The 18,954-nt window shown below is 43.0% G+C and overlaps 1 protein-coding gene and 1 pseudogene across 4 annotated transcripts in view; one reads left to right on the forward strand and one right to left on the reverse strand.

Annotated features, from left to right (window-relative positions):
- Positions 1 to 18,954, forward strand: part of Gnb1 (guanine nucleotide binding protein (G protein), beta 1) — a 67,970-nt gene that overhangs the window by 8,841 nt on the left and 40,175 nt on the right. For 2 of the 4 annotated variants that reach the window (NM_008142.4, NM_001160016.1), the window contains exon 2: positions 15,491 to 15,539. The exons of the other annotated variants lie outside the window; for them this stretch is intronic. The gene's annotated coding sequence lies outside the window, so the exon portion shown is untranslated. The remainder of the gene's footprint in view (positions 1 to 15,490; positions 15,540 to 18,954) is intronic. 4 annotated transcript variants of the gene reach the window in all.
- Gm13171 lies at positions 1,800 to 2,811 on the reverse strand (annotated as a pseudogene).

Consider the following 18,954-nt stretch of genomic DNA (forward strand, 5'->3'; position numbering starts at 1 on the left):
CGAGATTCTGGCTGCGTCTTTTTTTTTTAAAGCACTGAGCACTATCTCTCTCTTTCTTTCATTCGTTCGTTCGTTCTTTTTCTTTCTTTATTTTGGGGGGGGGGGGTTCGAGGCAGGGTTTCTCTGTATAGCCCTGGCTGTCCTGGAACTCACTCTGTAGACCACCACTGCCTGGCTGAGCACTATTTCTTACTCTGTTTATTTGTTTTACTGCATGTGAGTATACTGTTGCTGACTTCAGACACACCAGAGGATGGCATTGAGTCCCATTACAGATGTGTGTGAGCCACCAACCATGTGGCTGCTGGGAATAGGATTCAGAGCCTCTGGAAGAGCAGTCTGTGCTCTTTGCCACTGAGCCATCTCTCCAGCCCCATAAAATATTTTTTTCCCCTCTGGGCATTGGTGGCGCATGCCTTTGTTTAATCCCAGCACTTGGGAGGCAGAGGCAGGCAGATTTCTGAGTTCAAGGCCAGTCTGGTCTACAGAGTGAGTTCCAGGACAGCCAGGGCTGTACAGAGAAACCCTGTCTCGAAAAACAAAAAACAAAAAAATAGTTTTCAAACAAAAATTGGGATTTTTGTTTCTGCTATCATTGACACAGTATCCGGTATTTTAATGGATGGTGTGTGAGTGCACGCACGTGCATTTTACAGGGATGAAACCCCAGGCCTCATGTATGCTAGGCAAATAAGTGTTGTTCCACTAAGGCACACATCCTTAGACCGGAGGATAATGTACTTTGCTTATGAGATTAGAGGATAGTACAAGTGAAATGGTTTTGTTAATTATAAAATGACCTGTACATGATGCCATGATCTCACAGAACAGAAACTGGAGTAAAAGTATTTGATGTAACTATTTGAAAAATTGTCAGTTTCAGATTCTAAGTAAGAACTATTGTTCAAGAAACTGACCACTTTGATGCCCTGCCTCAAAAACATTTTGGGGCTCATGAAATGTCTTAGTAGGCATAACCACTCCCCCCCCCCGCCCTCCCCCATAAATAAAAATTGTTAAAAGCAGAAAACAATCACAAAGTGGAAGAAGACAGGCCTATTAATTTATCTTTTGATGCATGCATACCCACATACTTACACATTAATACTTAGAAAAGAAGAAGAAACTGACCATTCGAGCTGGCAGTACAACTCTGTGACAGTGTTTTCCTCCCTGTGGGAGCCCTGGACTCTATCCCACCACTGCAATCCAATGACCTACCTGACTACTGAGTTTAGTTTTAAAGACTGTCCATTTAATACAACTGTAAAAATCCTTTTCCAGCAACCTGTGAGAGACTGTTTTATATTTTTTCTTTCTTCCTTTATTTTTATTTATTTTTGTTTTTCAAGATAGATTCCTCAGTGTGGCTCTGGATATTCTGGAACTTGCTCTATAGAAGATCTGCTTGCCTTTGCTTCCTGAATTCCTGCTTCTCTGGTTTCCTTAGTTGTCTGTATTTTAGTAGATCTTAATACTTTCTTGTTTTTATTTATGTTTTGTTTTTCTTCTTTCTTCTTTCTTCTTTCTTTTTGTTTTTGTTTTGTTTATTTGATTGTGTGTCTTTTTTTCAAGATAGGGTTTCTCTGTAGAGCCCTGGCTGTCCTGGAACTCATTTTGTAGACTAGGCTGGCCTCAAACTCAGAAATCTGCCTGTCTCTGCCTCCCAAATGCTGGGGTTAAAGGTGTGCGCCACCACTGCCTGGCTCCTTTCTTTTTTTAATGTGTGTGTGTGTGTGTGTGTGTGTGTGTGTGTGTACGTACGTACGTACATGGATAAATGTGGGTTCCTTCAGAGGTCAGAAGAAGGTGTCAGAGCTACCCTGGAGCTGGAGTTACAGGCAGTTGTGAGATGCCCAGTGTGGGTAGAGTGGTATTTGCTCCTAACCATGGAGCCATCTTTCCAGACCTTTCTCAGTTTTTGAGATGAGTCTTTGTGGAGCCCAGCAGGCTGTGGGCTCTGCCTCTCTTCCATCCCCGAGCCCTACTTCACTCTCAGTACTGGCATTATAGGCACATGCTGCCACAGCTTACTTTTTATGTGGGTTTCTTGTGTTTACTTAACATTTGTCTTACCCACGGAACAACCTCCTCCTCCTCCTCCTCCTCCTCCTTCTTATAAGGCAGGTGAAGCTTTTATTTCACTGATAGGTCCACAGGTTGGCGGGTGATCCCTAAAAGGCCACCTCAGGGCCCACCTCTCCATCTCCCTGGCCTTGGGCTACCCGTGCTTCCTTCAGTGCCCTCCGCTTCTTCCTTTGGAGCAGTCGCTGCTCACGTTCAAATTCCTTCATGTGCTTCACGTAGTCCAGGTGCTCGCAGTAGTCCCAGCTGTGCTGCTCACGCTTGCAGGCCAGGAACCTGGCAAGCTGTCTCTGTTGCATTTCAGCAGCTGGGTAGGTAGTGGGCACAGTAGTCACGTCGCTGCAGTGTCACCTGGGCATCCATTATCTCTTGTTGTGTGGCTACCGTCACTCGCTCCTTGCGCTTCGGGAAGCCGAGGTCCGTTGGGAAGCTGGGCGTCTTCTCCAGGTCAGGCTCCACCGAGGCATCCCACAGCACCCGGTCAGGGGTGCCCCCGTGGGTACTCTGTCTTACCCTTCTTCTTCTTCTTTTTTTTTTTTTTGGTTTTTCGAGACAGGGTTTCTCTCTAGCCCTGGCTGTCCTGGAACTCACTCTGTAGACCAGGCTGGCCTCAAACTCAGAAATCCGCCTGCCTCTGCCTCCCAAGTGCTGGGATTAAAGGCGTGCGCCACCACGCCCGGCTGTGTCTTACCCTTCTTTAGCAGCTGGGGTCACCTCCAGAACCATCTTCTTAGCTTTTGATTCAATATTTAAAAACTTTGAAGTCTTAAACTATAAAGATGTCATGGTGGATAAAGGTTTGCACTGATAAGCTGAGCCTTATCCCTGGGACTTATGGAGTAGAAGAGAGCTGACGCATGCCAGTTATCCTCTGACCTTTAGGAATTCCTCACTCCCCCAAAACTTAAGTTAATAACTTTTAAAAACATTTTCTTAATTTTGATTTCTGAATATAGTAAATACGAGTCCATGGAATCCTGAACGATTGAATGTGGAAAGGGGTCCTAAGCTGCAAAATACAGACACTAGAGGTCCTTTGCTTTTAGTCAGGTACTCTGGTTTAATGTTTTGTCTTTAGCCTCATGTACAGCACTGTACTGCATTTTCCAGGGAAGGAAAACCCAGAGTTTTTACAAGGTCTGTCCTGAGAATAGGCATGGGGAAGGCAGATGGACAGAAGGACAGCAGCAAGTGCCGAGTACAGGGACAGCAGCTTACAGACAATAGGTGTAAAGTGGAAGCTTTCTGAGAGCTCAAGGGATGGCCAGAAGTGACACTCCTGGTAAAGAAAGGACTAGATGGAGCCTCCTGAGGGTCCACAAGTGATAATGAAAAGCGCAGGTGTTTGCTGTGCTTGAATGGGAGTACTTACGGTGGCCAGGGAGGGAAGAGATGGAAGATCTTCACTGAAGTGTACCTTCAGTGCCTTGCAAAAGGGGCTAGTTGAATTTCCATGTAGAAATAAATTCCTTTAAACTTTGGCTTTTTGACCATTTGACTGACATTCCCTCCCAGAGTAGATGAACTTGGTTTTACCATGTTACTGCCAGGTTTGTAGGATGTGTTTGTCCTGTCCCCTCCCCTCCCTTCCCTTCCCTCTCCTCTTCCTCTTCCTCCTCCTCCTCCTCCTTTTTTTTTGAGACAGATTCCCCACTATGTAGCCCTAGGTGGGCTTGAGCTCACTCCTGCCTGCCTGTTTTCCCAGTGCTGTGATTAAAGGCTACTATTTCCAGCCAGTTGTGTTTTCTTTTCCTCATAGCTTATAGTTCACATGTCCATTTCTGGACATCTCGTGTGTTCTTCACATTCTCATCACTTTTTATCTCACAGGCATGGTGAGCATTAAATGAGGTGGAGCACCAGGCCTGGTGGCACCCACTTTTAATTTCAACACAGGGAGGCAGAGGCAGGAGGATTTCTGTGAATTCAAGGCTAGCCTGATCTGTATGGGGAGTTCCAAGATGGCCAGTACTACATAGAGAGACTGTGTCTCCAAATATAAATATATAAATGAACAAACAATGATGAAGTGTCAGCCTCAGTGGACATTGGGGTGTCTTACTCCCAACCTCCTTTCATGAGATGCTTCCCCAGGCCCAGCCAGGCTTTGAGTTCTGTTGTAAAAAACAACTACAAATTTACTCATAGTTTGTAGAGCATAGAAGTCTGAATTCAGGGTGCAGGCAGGGGTATGCTGCAACTGCAGATGCCAGGGGAGAGTCCTGTTAGGTGTATAATGCTTTGCCATTGAGACGCTCTCCTCTTTACTCTTAAAACTTGTAGCTGCATCACATCAGTTCTCTGCCTCTTTTTCATAGCGCTTTCTCTGTGTAACTGCTTTCCTTGGAAGGACATAGTCATTTGGTAAGGCCCACCCTATTTCATTGTGACCTTGTTTTAGTTTGCCTGATTATACCTGAAAGAAACCTCTTTCCAAATAAGGTCACAGTTCCAAGTAGAACTGAATTTTAGCAGATGCTGCTCAACTCTAGGCAGTTAGTGCTTTATCCCACGCGTCACATTTCCTTGTGTTTCTAACTTATCTCCCATGTTCTTGTTTTCTTTCAGAGTCAGTAGGGATGTAACTCAGGGTCTGTCCTGTGTTGGACAGTGCTCAGCCACCAAGCTGCACCTTCAGTACTTTTCCCCTATTTCTGTTGTATATCTTCCTCAAGAGTAGAGCTTTTAGCTGGATGTGGTAACACCATGCCTTTAATATCAGCACCCCAGAAGCAGGGGCAGGCGTGGTCTACATAGTAAGTTCCAGGCCAGCCAAGGCTGCACAATGAGACCTTGTCTAAGACAAAATGAACTGAGTTTGAAGTTTTGTGTATATCAACCAATCATAAAAATCAGATGTTTGGGCAGTGGCAGTGTACAACGTGGCAGATGAATCTTGGAGTTCTAGGACAGCCAGGCTTACTTCCCCCCTGTCCCCCAAACGGGGTTTTGAGGGGGGGGGCGATCAGATGTTTTTGTAGTGGGCAGTTAGATGGAGGCTAATTGGGTCATCTCTAAGAAGTAACAAAAAAGAGGAACTGGCTGCAAGATGAATGACTGTTATTAGACAAGTAGGTTCTCTACTCCTCCTTTCCTAGTTGCTGTTTATGTGGCTGAGGGAGGCTCTGGGGCTCTGGGAAGGGCAGAGAATGAAAAACAATGCCGAGCCGTGCACCTGAGCTTCTGCGCCTCCCTTTCCTGTCCGGGTCTGAGAGCTCAGCTCTAATTATGTCTTTCGGCCTGAATGTTTAGCTGAAACATACTTTACAATACTTTATGGTAACATTCTGCTTTGTTTTTTATTGTAAAAGTCAGTAATTAAGCTAATGAGTGGCTAGATGAAGTGTGGAGCAGTTGACTGGCCCAGTCTTTTTTTTTTTTTTCGAGATAGGTTTCTCTGTGTAGCCCTGGCTGTCCTGGAACTAGTGAGACTTTGTCTCTAAAAATAAAGTAGCGTTATGAGAAAATTATACAATAATGTGAAGCTATATTTTTTAAATGGAGTCTTATTCTAATCTGGTTTTGCTATATACCGGATGACTTCAGTTCTGCCTCTACTGGAATGTGCTTATGTTACAGATGTGGACCACCACACCTTGTTTATGTGGTGCTGTGGACTGAGTTGAGGAATGTGTGCACACTGGGCAACCACTATTCTGAGCCCTATAGGAGAGAGTAAATGCATGTAAGGCATTTCTTCTTATCCCACATGTGGGTGCTGGGATTCAAACCTAGGTCTTCTGCAGAGTAGCCATTGTTCTTAACTGCTGACCCATCCCTCCTGTGCCACGCCATGTTGCTAAATAAGGGAGAGACTGTGGGAATGCTCTTCAAAATGTGCAGTGCACAGACAGACAGGCCGAGCCAGGTAAGACCCTGCCTCCTGCTGGGTCTCCCTCCAAGCCCCACCCCCACCCCCCACGAGGTTTGAGAGGAGGCTGTTTTGAGTGAAGTTTGACTTTCCTTCTCTCCTGTGTTTGCACCTTTGTGTGTATTCAGCTCAATATGGTTAGAATTCTGCCACACTGACTCCTGGGTGGTGTTTGTGGAAGCCTCTGAAGGGAGGGGTGATTACTCCAATGAGCTTTCTTAGCTGTTGGGTTTTTTGTTTTTTGTTTTTTTTTTTTTTCCTTCTCTTCAAGACAGGGTTTCTCTGTGTAGCCCTGGCTATCCTGGAACTCACTCTGTAGACCAGGCTGACCTCGAACTCAGAAATCTGCCTGCCTCTGCCTCCCTAGTGCTGGGATTAAAGACGTGAGCCACCACACCCAGCTTTTTTTTTTCCCCTTAGTTTTTAAAATCTAGACTTGATAGTTCTACTTCAGAAAAAGAAAGAAAGAAAGAAGGAAAAGTACCTTATACTTGTGGGCATTAAATGGGAGAACCTAAGAATTCCTGTTTAAGCTATGGCAAAGTCCCCTGACTGGCCCCTGAAGGGTGTACTTCCCTCATCCAAACCAACCGCTGTTCCTCTATTCCAAGAGGCAGCAGCGGGCTCTGTTCTCAGGGATAGGTAAGCAGAGGTCTCAGCAGGCAATAGGGATTCTTTATCTTCTAGTGCCAAGGTTGAGGCGGGAGGATTATGAGTTCAAGGCTAGCCTGGACTAATTAGCCAGACTACCTAGAAAACAGACTAAGATAAACCAAACCCTCCCTGAAATGTGGTTATATCATGAACCATGAAAGTTCACATTAATTTTCCTCCTTGCTACCAAGGGGTATATGTGTGTGTGTAAGTATGTGTGTGTTAAGACACTGGTCTTAATATATACATATATACGTGTGTGTGTGTGTGTGTGTGTGTGTGTGTGTGTGTGTGTGTATGTATTTTATACTAGCCTTGAACTTGAAATCCCCCTGCCTGTGTGTGGGTTTTAGCACAAATCTGTGTTTATAGAACTGCAATTCAGTTAAAATCAGTAAACTTCATACTAGGAATATGTTTTGTTAAAAAGACGGTTTGTTCTCCCTTACATTTTAAAGAACATAGGCCAGTAGTCAGGTAGAAGGACCTAGACACTGGGCTTCTTTGCAGTATTATCCAGGGTTGTTTGTTTGTTTGTTTGTTTGTTTTCGTTTTTTGAGACAGGGTTTCTCTGTATAGCCCTGGCTGTCCTGGAACTCACTCTGTAGACCAGGCTGGCCTCGAACTCAGAAATCCACCTGCCTTTGCCTCCCAAGTGCTGGGATTCAAGGTGTGCGCCATCACTGCCTGGCTTATCCAGGGTTTTATATTTTAAGCAAAATAATGAATGTGTCTCTGGGCTCCTTTGCTTAGTATCTCTAATTATGTTCTTTTGTTTGTTTGTTTTGTTTTTGTTTTTGTTTTCAAGGCAGCATTTCTCTGTATAACTGCTCCCTGGCTGGCCTTGAACTCACAGAGATCCGCTTGCCTCTGCCTCCCGAGTGCTATAATTAAAGGTGTACACTACCATGCCGAGCTCTAATTTTATTTTTAATATTTATTTAAGCCGGTCAGTGGTGGCACAGGCCTTGAATCCCAGCACTTGGGAGGCAGAGGCGGGCGGATTTCTAAGTTTGAGGCCAGCCTGGTCCACAGAGTGAGTTCCAGGACAGCCAGGGCTACACAGAGAAACCCTATCTCGAAAAACAAACAAACAAACAAACAAACAAAAGTTTTATTTATTTTATGTATGTGAGTACACTGTTGCTCTCTTCAGACATACCAGAAGAGGGTATCTGATCCAATTTTAGGTGGTTGAGAGCCTCCATGTGGTTGCTGGGAATTGAACTCAAGACCTGGTTGAGAGTAGTCAGTGCTCTTAACAGCTGAGCCATCTCTCCAGCCTTCTAATGATGTTCTTAACATTTGGAAGGTCTCCTACACTGGGTGGCTGCTTCCATCCCCCCTCCCACCATTTCCCCCATCCCCATTTCCTCACCTTTTCTTGCCTTTCATCTCCCATCCCTAATTCTGCTTACCCTAGGAAGTTCCTTCAACCAGCAGGTGTAGAGATCCTGCTGGGTTTTGTTGATTAGGGAGTTGTTCTCTTGAATGTTGGCACATTACTCAACTTCACTGTCCTCAACTGAAAAGAAGGAAAGGAGATGGGCCAGACCATGTTTGTGGGGTGCCTGCTTCTTCCTTTTTGTCTCTCTTATCTTTTTCCTCATTCCCTGATTTTTCTTAGATGTCCTTGACTGTGGCCTTGTTTTCCCTTCCTCTTTTTAAAAATGATCATTGTATACCCTAAACTAGCCTCAGATATTTAGTCTTCCTACCTAAGGCCTACCTCCTCCTGTTTTTGATAAAATAAGCTAATAAGACAATGGAGGTGTGTATGTGAATGCTATTAGAGAAATATTAAGGTAGTTATTTAGAACTTACTTTTTTAGAGCCTTTATTTGTTTTTGAGACAAGAGTCTCACTTTGTAGTCTTAAGCTGGCCTTGAACTTGCTGTGCTGTGATTCTCTCATATATGAGCTCGGCTGCAGGTATGTGCCACTAATGGCTTAGCAGCTACTCTTATTTGTTTGGAGAATTGCATTCTTACCTAATGATGTGTTTGAATCGTTGGTGCTTTATGACTCATTTCTCTAGTTGGATGATGTGAAATGAAAGATAGGTGCTTATGTAACTGCAGCCTGTGTTACAGGACCCCACAGTTGCTTGGCCTTCTTGTACCTCCTTCCCAGTTATCCTTTCCATTCCAGTGCCTGCCCTGGGGATAACACAGACCTTTCCTAGAGACAGACTGATAGTTGGAGGTTGATTGTATGGAGGACGATAGGCTTGTTGGACAGTGGACCAGATGCCGGTGTTTAGTTGGTACATAGGACAACGGAGGGAACTTGAGAAAAGGCTTTCAGAAATAGAGGTCGGTACAAAAGTCTGTCTGCTCGTCTTCCTTCCTTATTTCCTTTCAAGCTTTTTTAAAATTCACTTTTATGTATATGTGTGAGTGCCTATGTGTATACATGTGCACCATGCACATTCCTGTGCCTGCTGACACCAGAAGAGGGTGTTGGAGCCCCTGGGGAACAGGTTGACTAGAGGGTGCTGAAAACTGAACCTAGGTTCATTGCAAGAGCAGTAAGTGCTCTTAACTGCTGAGCCATCTTTCTAGTCTCCGGGCTCTTACTTGTTTCCTATATATGCTTTCTGTCCTGAGGCCTATCAGAACCTTTGTCTCCCTTCTTATAAGAGCCTTAGTTAGACCTGGTAAATACTTGGGGGGGGGGGGAGTGAAGGCATAAGAAATAGTTTAATTTTTTGCTTCTAGATTTTACCATTTCCTTAAAGATGTATTTAATGTTCAACTTTTTTCTTTTAAGCAGTTTTGAGACAAAACTGGTACAATATGGTTAACTAACCAGTGAAAACATAGGAAATTAATTACAAGTCACCTCACTCTACCCATATACTTATCCTTCCATGTTCCTGTACCTTAGGAAAACCCAAAACATGCTACTTTAGATTTTAAAAGAAAAATTACTGTTTTAAATATCTAGTCTTATCCCAGTGTGTCACCATGCTGCTTTAGGTAGGACTGGGAGGACGCAAAAAAGTTCCTGAAAGTAAAAAGCTGCTGCTAGACAAAGAATAGATGGGCTGTCATGTTGTGCCAAACATACAGTGAGGACTTGATCTTATTCTTGTTAGTAGGATGTGTGTTTTACCTCACTCCTCATTGATAAGTAACTTGGGATGTTTCCTTGCTAGCTTGATTTCCTTATTCAGCCTGTCAGCTTCTGGCAAATTCTTATGACTCATGGTTCTTTGGTAGAGCATTTGTTGGATCTTCTTTTTGTTTATTTGTTTAGTTTTTGGTTTTGTTTTGAGACTGGATTTCTTTGTGTATCCCTGGCTGTCTAGATACTTGCTATGTAGTCAAGGTTGGCATCAAACACAAGAGATCTGTCTTTCTTTGCCTTCCAAATGCTGGGATTAATGATGTTGGCCCGGCAGTGGTGGCACAGGGCTTTCATCCCAGCACTTGGGGAGGCAGAGGCGGTTGCATCTCTGAATTCAAGGCCAGCCTGATCTACAGAGTTCTAGGGCTATACCAAGAAACCATGTCTTGAAAAACAAAAACAAGCAAACAAAGATGTTGACTGTTCTACTTGTTTTAAACTTAATTGGCAAGGAAAGTCCGGTGCTGAAAGGAATTATGTATAATAAAATTAAAATTTGTGTGTTGGGTAAGCTTTCATTTTGGATTCCTCCTGTGTGTGTGAGACAGGAAAATGAACCCAGGATTTGTACCCTACCACTTAACCATGGCCTTAGTCTTACCTTTCCTCCTTTTATGACTGGCTTTTTTTTTTTTTTTTTTGCACAAACAAGTTGAATTCAATAAAAGGAAAGTATTCTATGAATAAAGAAAAAAAATTGTTTCCTTTTGGAATCTGTACATAGAAATAGCAGTACACATTGACATTTAGTTAAAGGAAGTACCATGCCCAACTTCCTTGGAGTTGGTTTATTCTCATCATGTGGGTCAGAAGATGGAACTAAGGTAACAAGCAGGTGCCTTCAGTGGGAGCATATCTGAGGGCTCGTCTGTGACTATCCTTTGTGAGTGACTGTCACTCTGTCTGCATTTCCATTCCACCCAGTTCTATTGTGCCTTCAGAGTGTAAAGCACCTGACATAATTTTCTTTGTGACCCCCTCATCGGGATATTTACCAAGTGCTAGGCTTGGAAGCAGAAGACTTTGCAGGCAAGGGACATGGCTGGAACCTGGCATTTGGTAAATAGTTGTTGAATGAGTGAATAAAGACCACACCTGTGAATCTTGGCTATAGAGGCCATGTTACTATATATGTTTTATCAGTAGTTTAATGCTTCCATCCTGCTTTTGTACTGTTACCTAGTCTGCCTATGTATGTGCTTAAACTCTTAAGGCTATATTTGTACTTTTTTTCCAGCCCACACTGGTGTCTGGCACAAGATCAGGACCAAAATGAGTTTCTCTCTCACAAAGAACTATTGATCCCAAGTAGCCTGAGGCATGGTTTCTTTCAATTCTGCTTTCTTTCAGTTTCCTTTTGAAGCATATGGATGGATCCTCTGCACCCAAGTAAAAGCTTAGCGTGGTGGTGTAACAGAGTGCTGGGAGCAATGGAGATGTGGTGCCCTGTCTTGCCTTCAGATTGTCTGATAGAGAAATCTTGATTTCACATTTTAATGCAACCTGTAAAGAGCTTCTCAAGCATTCTGTTTCAGGATTGTGAGCACTAAGTGGCAGTACCATACAAATACCTTTAGAACTTAAAACCTCAAGATGTGTTACAGTGTATATGTACAAAGAGGCTTATCACATTCATATTTCATGATTTCATGAGCTCTATGGAGTCAAAACAGGACCAGTTGATTTTATTCAGACTCTTGACATGGTATCTGATCTTTAGGATAGTAGTTTAGTCCTTGGATTTTAACTTAATATAATCATGGGGACTAACTAGGCTACTCGACTAAGTAAGTATGGTACATTCATGACCACTGGACAGCTTAGTTCCTTTGTAGAGCCTTCTGTTACATGTTGGACTTGGAGATCTTACAGATGGCTCATCTGGTGAAGGTGCTTGCCACCAAGCCTGAGGACATGATTTTTTTGATTCCCAGGACTCAACTTGTTAGATGGAGAATGTACTCCTACAAGTGGTCCTCTGATTCCCACACATGTGCAATGGGTATGTTTGCTCCTGCACATTCTACTCCCCCCGCCCCCGCCCCCAATAAATGTAATTAAAACTTATAGAGGACCTGGCAGTGGTAGTACACTTGGGAGGCAGCATCCTGGTCTACAAAGTGAGTTCCAGGACAGCCGAGACTGAAAACTATACACACATCCCACACTTTGTGTGTGTGTGTGTGTGTGTGTATTTTTTTTTAAAACAAGGTATCCTGTTCTCTCTGTAGACAGCTATGTTCACTGTACATAGCCACATGCAGACACATAGTCATAACATGAAATTTAAAAGTCTAAAAACAGTTTTCAGAGTGGTGTGTGTAAGCACTGATGCCTGTTTTTAAAAAAAAAAAAATCAGTGAACATAGCCTGGCTTGGTGCACTTGGGTTTTGTTAATATAATTTGCCTTGGGTAGTTTTCCATGTTTTCTCCACTAAGACTGCAAAGATTTAAGTCTGTACTTGACTGTCTTAAGCAACTAGTACACTTTTACATTACACCATTATATTTTACATTACAGACACTCAAAAGTATTTCTTCCCTTTATTGGGTTTGAGTCAGGATTTCTCTAGGTAGCCCTGGGTGTCCTAGAACCTGCTCTGTAGACTGGACTAGGCTGGCCACGAACTTATTAGATCAGCCTGCCTCTGCTGGGATTAAAAGTGTGTACCATCATGCTCTGCTCAAATTTATTTCTTGAATAAATGAGTGTTTACAGGTTTTTATCAATAAATTATTTTAAAATAAAAGTTGAATTATCAAGTGTATATCAAACACCAGTATATATAAGACATCCAGAGATAGTCCTAACTGTTTACCCAGGATTCCAAGAAGCAACTAACACCGAAGGGCATAGGGTCCTTTTAAGGGCCAGGCACAGTTGGGCATGTGCTGGTCTGCAAGCTGCCGTTTATCTAAATAGCTGTGCTTCCCAGTAAGTGAGTATCAGGGTACTTTAAAAGTTCTCTTACTGAGTTTTCTTATACAGTTAATGACAATTTTGTATTTACTCTCAAATCTGTAATTTGAGTGTTACTTATTTAAATTTTAATTAAAATAGTTTTATAATTTTCTTTTTTGACATTAGAGGTGGAACCTAGGGCCTTTTGTATACTAACCCTGAACCATAACTCAGCCATTTTAACCTTTGAAATTTATACCATTTACTTCTAGTTTCCATAGTGGGCTACTTTCTTTCTAAAAGGGAAAGCTAGTATCTTGTCGTGTGTTTTTGCCACCTGTCTTTGCCACATGTATCTCAGCAACAGTGTCCTGCTGTTGGCTCAGTCTTTCCTTGCTCAGAGTGGTGTTTTTGCCAGTCTGTCTACCTGCCTGCCTACATGGCTTTATGGATCTTAGTTCTATGGAGGTTCCTATGGACTGGGCAGCAGATCGAGGCTCTCAGTATTTTCAGCATGTAGGCATCTGTAGGCATCTGTAATGTACCTCACTTTCCCACTGTACCACAGACTAGATAAACTGTGTGGGAACATATTGGGTATTGGATTCGATTTTATTAAATTCGGGTTTTCCCAGTTTTCTTTAAGGATGGTATTTCCAGTTTGCCCTTACCTTTCTGTGGGAGTAGGAGTCTTACCCTAGGTTCTGATTCCTACAGGCTGGTTAATCCACGGAAGAAACTGCAGTTGGATCTTATTTTAACCACAAATAAGTCAACTTTGATGGCTTGAGGCAGAGCTATTGGGACAGTTAAGCAGTATCTTTGTCCGGTGAGGAGTAACATGGCCACAAGATTGGCAGATGTCACCTTGTATGATGGTGGTTACCTAGTGTCTTCTGAAAGACTAGAGTACTTGAACCCCCTAGAGACTCTTTGTGTTTCAGATAGAACAGATTGTGATTTGTCCCTTTATAAAATGCCTAGGAAGATCTTTCTGTAGAGATTGGGATAATTATGGCCCTTACTTTGTAGAGGAATTCTTTCGTGGGGAGGGTTAGAGACAGGGTTTCTCTGTGTAGCCCTGGCTGTTCTGGAACTCACTCTGTAGACCAGGTTGGCTTTGAACTCAGAGATCCATCTGCCTTTGTCAATCTAGTGCTGGAATCCAGATATGTGCTACCAGCACCTGACTATAGAGGAATTTTTTTTTTAAAGATTTATTTATTTATTATATGTAAGTACACTGTAGCTGTCTTCAGACACTCCAGAAGAGGGAGTCAGATCTCGTAATGGATGGTTGTGAGCCACCACGTGGTTGCTGGGATTTGAACTCCGGACCTTCGGAAGAGCAGTTGGGTGCTCTTACCTGCTGAGCCATCTCACCAGCCTTATAGAGGAAGTTTTACCTTGGGCTGCAGCTAGGCTAGTGGTGCTGCTGTAACAGACATTAGAAGTTGGGATCTGCTGTACCACTGCCAGCTGCCGAACAACTCACCCTCCCCAAAGAACAACTTCACCTTGAATAAACCAGGGTGAGGTGGATATGGCGACACACACTTTTAATTCCTGTATTCAGGAGGCAAAGGCAGGCTGGTCTATATAGCAAATTTCCAGGCTAGACAGAGCTACATAGTGAAACCCTGTTTCAAAAACAAAAACCCCTCAGAAACAAAATGCTTAAAAAAAAAAAATGCTTGGGAGGCAGAGGCAGAGGCAGGTGAATTTTGAGTTCCAGAACAGCTAGAGCTATACAGAGAAACTCCATCTCAAAGAATAAAAAATAAGTAAGCATCAGGGTGCCAGGTTAAGACCCTGCTTCAGATGAAGGCTTTGAGGGTTCTTCAGGCTTGTACTTACGGGACCTTTTCAGAGAAGATTTGTGGAGGTGGATGTAGCTTTTACTGATTAAAAGCTTCCCCCACTTCCACTTTAACTCCCACCTTTTCTTTTTTGAAGAATTCACATAATAGAAAATTAAAGCATTTTAAAGAGAATGATTTAGTAGCACTTAGTGTATCCACAATATTGCACAACTATCTCCCTACCTAATTTTATATTTTTGTCACCCCAAAAGGAAGCCCTAGAGGTAACACAGTAAAATTTCACTTTCCATACATGGCCCCTGGCAACTCCTAAGCTTCTGTCTCTATGGAATTGCCTAGCGTGGATGGCCCGACATCCACATGGACTCATCTACTGTGTGCATGGCTCTGTGAGAGTAGGCAGGTAGGCAGGGCAACTTTTGGGAGCTGGTTCTCTTCTACCTGGTATGGATGGCTTCCAGAGATTGAACTCATTAGGCTTGGCAGCAAGTTTCTTTAGCCACTGAGCCATCTTGCCAGTGCCTGTCTCTCTGTTTATTGTGTTTTTGTGATTTATTGCCTTCCTTTTCTTTCTCTCCCTTCTTCTTTCCCTCCCTTTCTCCCTCCCTCCCTCCATTCAGAGACAGCACTGTGTAGAACAGGCTGATCTTGAACTCAGATCTGAGCACTGTTTTTAAAGGCATGTGCCACCATATCTGCTCTCCATTTTTTATCATTCATGGCTTAGCATTTGTTTGGTTTGTTTTTTTGAGACAGGGTTTCTCTGTGTACCCTGACCTGAAACTCACAGAGATCCACCCATCTCAGCTTCCAAAGCTCTGGGATTGAAGGGTGCACCACTGCTGTCCAGCTACTTCTTTATTTTTCAATGTTAAGAAAATTAGATGCTTTAATGAGTAAAGCAGTTTGTTGGGGGAGAAGGTAGTAAAGAGGTTGATTTGTGTGCTCTTTCCTAAAATGTAGCTACTATTAACTGTTAGCACAGCCCCAATATGATAGAGCAACCTTTTCTGTTGTTACAGATAGACTTACATGTGTGGGAAACCAGACCAGAAACACTTCTGAGTCAAGGTAACTTCACATATATAATTGTTTTGTGTGTGTGTGTTTGTTTGTTTTGTGAGTGTTTTGATGGGGTGGAGGTTAAGAGGGTCTCACTATGTAGCTCTGCATGTCCTGAAACTCACAGAGATGGGCCTGCCTCAGCCTCCTAAATGCTGGGATTAAAGGTATGCTCTATGTCTCTGTGCTCTGGGAGAGCAATTAGTGCTTTTAACCTTAGAGTCATCTTTCCAGCCCTTAAAAAAAAAGATTTATTTGTTTTTATTTTATGTGTATGGATGTTTCACCCACATGAGTGTATCTGTACACTGCATGCATGTAGTGAGCGCCTTTGGATGCCAGAGGGGCATTGGGTCCTCCTCCTTGGTATTACAGCGCAGCCCAGATCAGCCTTCAAGTCACAGCAGCCTCCTGCCTCAGTCTCTTAGAATGCTGAGATCATAAGTGTAAATCATCAGCATCTACCATTTCTCTATTTAAAATTGTATTTGTGTGTGTGTCCATGCATGCCTATAAAGTGCAGAGATTGATGTCAAGTGCCTTCCTCGATAACCCTTCAGCTTTTTTCTAAGTTTTATTTTTAATTGTATGTACGTATGTATATTTCTATGTATGTATATTTCTGTGTGGGTATTTGCATTTGAGTACAGGTGCCCTGAGAGGCCAGAGGGTTCAGATAGCTTGAACCTGAATTAAACTCAAGTCTTCTACAAGAGTGGTATGTATTCTTAATGTCTGGGAAATCTCCCAGGACCTCCACCTTAGTTTTTTGAAACAGGATCTTTCAAAACTAATTCTAGGGCTCACTGATTCAGTTTCACCTACATCCCAGGCTGAGTGACTGGCAAGTAAGTTTCAGCTATTTGTTTCTGGTTTTCCAGTGCTGGAAATATAGGCAGTCACTATCATGCCCAGTTTTCTACATGGATCTGGATCTGAACTCAGGAGTTCACGCTTGTGTATTAGAAGTGTATTGCAAGCTTTACAAACTGAGCCATCTCTTTGTCCTCTAGATTTTATGTTTGTGTATGTGTGCATGTGCCAAGAGTGTGTCTTATGTAGACAGAATCTTTATATATTGTGTGGAAGCACTCACCTAGCAGTAAAAAAGCCGATGGCCAATGAGCTGAAGCAAGAACTAGGAGGAGGAAATTCTGGCAGAGAAGGAGAGGGAGATGGAGAAAGAGGGAGAGAAGAATTCCAGGGAATAGTCAGGCACAAGAGATTTGCTCAGGAACTCTGAGGAGACATGGAATGAAATAAACATGTAATTAAGTTATGAGCTAGTTGGGGAACAAACCAAAGCTTATAGTGTAAGCATTTATTCATATGTAAGAAGTCTCAGTAGTTATTTCGAGGAACTCGGGGGTGGGTGAGAAAACCCAAGTTACCACATCATAACCTTCAGAAATGGAGTTGGACATTTGCAGTAATGTCTAGCCTGTTACCATGTATTTGTGTGGTAAAATCTGAACTATGTCTGAGTAGCAAAGCTTGTTTTTGTTACTTGTTTTAGTTATTAAGATTTTTATTTATTATTATTATTATAAGTAAGTACGCTGTACCTGTCTTCAGACATACCAGAAGAGGGAGTCAGATTCCATTATGGGTGGTTCTGAGCCACCATGTGGTTGCTGGGATTTGAACTCAGGACCTTCGGAAGAGCAATCAGTGCTCTTACCCGCTGAGCCATCTCACCTTCCTTTTGTTTGTTTGTTTGTTTGCTTGTTTTTTAAAGATTTATTTATTATGTATACAGCGTTCTGTCTGCATGCATCCTGCAGGGCAGAAGAGGGCACTAGATCTCATTATAGATGGTTGTAAGCCACCATGTGGTTGCTGGGAATTGAACTCAGGACCTCCGGAAGAACGGACAGTGCTCTTAACCTCTGAGCCATCTCTCCAAGCCCTTTGTTTTTTGTTTTTGTTTTTTTAATTTCTGATATTAGAAATTTCTTTTATTTTTTAATTAGATATTTTCTTCATTTACATTTCAAATGCTATCCTGAAAGTCCTCTATACCCTCCCCGCCCCCACCCTGCTCCCCAACCCACCCACTCCTGCTTCCTGGCTCTGGCATTCCCCTCCTTTGTTTGTTTTTTGAGTCAGGGTTTCTCTGAGTCTCTGTAGACCAGGCTGGCCTGGAAGAGACAAAGAGATCTCACTGAGATTTTTATACACACTCAGAGAAAGAGACAGAGACACAGGGTGAGGGTGGCTGTATTAAAGGTGCTGCCACCACTGTCCACCACTGTCAACTAGGATGTGTTCTTAACATTCTAGGTACTGGTTGTTTATAAGGCTTGAGGCAGAATTGCTTGAAGATGGGAGATAGACCAGCAAGAAGGCCATGAGGCCTAAAGGGTGTTTTGGGGGTGGGGTGGGGTGGGGCAGGGGAGAGGGTTGGTTGTTTTATATCAAGGCCCTTCCATTCCTAATTAGCAAGGCTTCATTTAGGTCCCAGATAGCTTCTAGACTTGGAAAAAAAGTTTTTTTTGTTTTTGTTTGTTCGTTCTTTTTTTTTTTTTTTTTTAAAGCAACAAGGGCTCTTTTTTTTTTTTAAAGATTTATTAATTATATGTAAGTACACTGTAGCTGTCCTCAGAGACTCCAGAAGAGGGCGCCAGATCTCATTACGGATGGTTGTGAGCCACCATGTGTTTGCCGGGATTTGAACTCAGGACCTTTGGAAGAGCAGTCAGTGCTCTTACCCACTGAGTCATCTCACCAGCCGTTCGTTTTGTTTTTTTACCACTTGGACTACTGACCTAGGTGGGATTTGCCGCTGGGGTTAAGGGAGTAGGATGAGGTCTATAAAGAACTGAGAGTAATAAGTGCTCCTGAGGCAGCAGAGCCACTTTGTTTCTAACGCTTGGGGTCTGAACATTGAAATCACCGTTTATGTGTGGTTTCACAGATTCAGCTCTTTAAATGGACATGATACTTAGCTTTGAATCCTCTCCATTCTTGGGCTGGTGAGCAGGAAGCCGGCCTTTTCACTATAGCTCACTCTGCCCCATAGCAGGTACTTCAGTCAGTGTGCGGGAGGGAAGGAAATTGTTTGTAGAGGAGAATTTTAAAAATAAGGCATTGCTGAATTTTTAAAAAGAAGCATTACCTTTCTCAGGACTCAGCCCTGACAATTAGCTCCATTAACACACAAATACCTGTCTCCACTGCAAAAGGGTAGAAAAACTTCCCATGCTATTTGGTGAAAATTGAGTTGTGCCCAGAAACGATATCTTTGTTTCTAAGCACAAGTTGTACTTACAGTTCCTTCCCTTTGGAGAGGGCATGCTGCCACTTTCATCTGACTTCAGGTGAGTTTCCAGAGGATCATACCTAGAACAGTGTTTAAGAGTTTCGAAGAAGCCAGGTGTGGTGGCGCACGCCTTTAATCCCAGCACTCGGGAGGCAGAGGCAG

This window comes from Mus musculus, chromosome 4 (assembly GCF_000001635.26).
Source record: "Mus musculus strain C57BL/6J chromosome 4, GRCm38.p6 C57BL/6J".
In the NCBI taxonomy this organism is placed as follows: domain Eukaryota; kingdom Metazoa; phylum Chordata; class Mammalia; order Rodentia; family Muridae; genus Mus; species Mus musculus.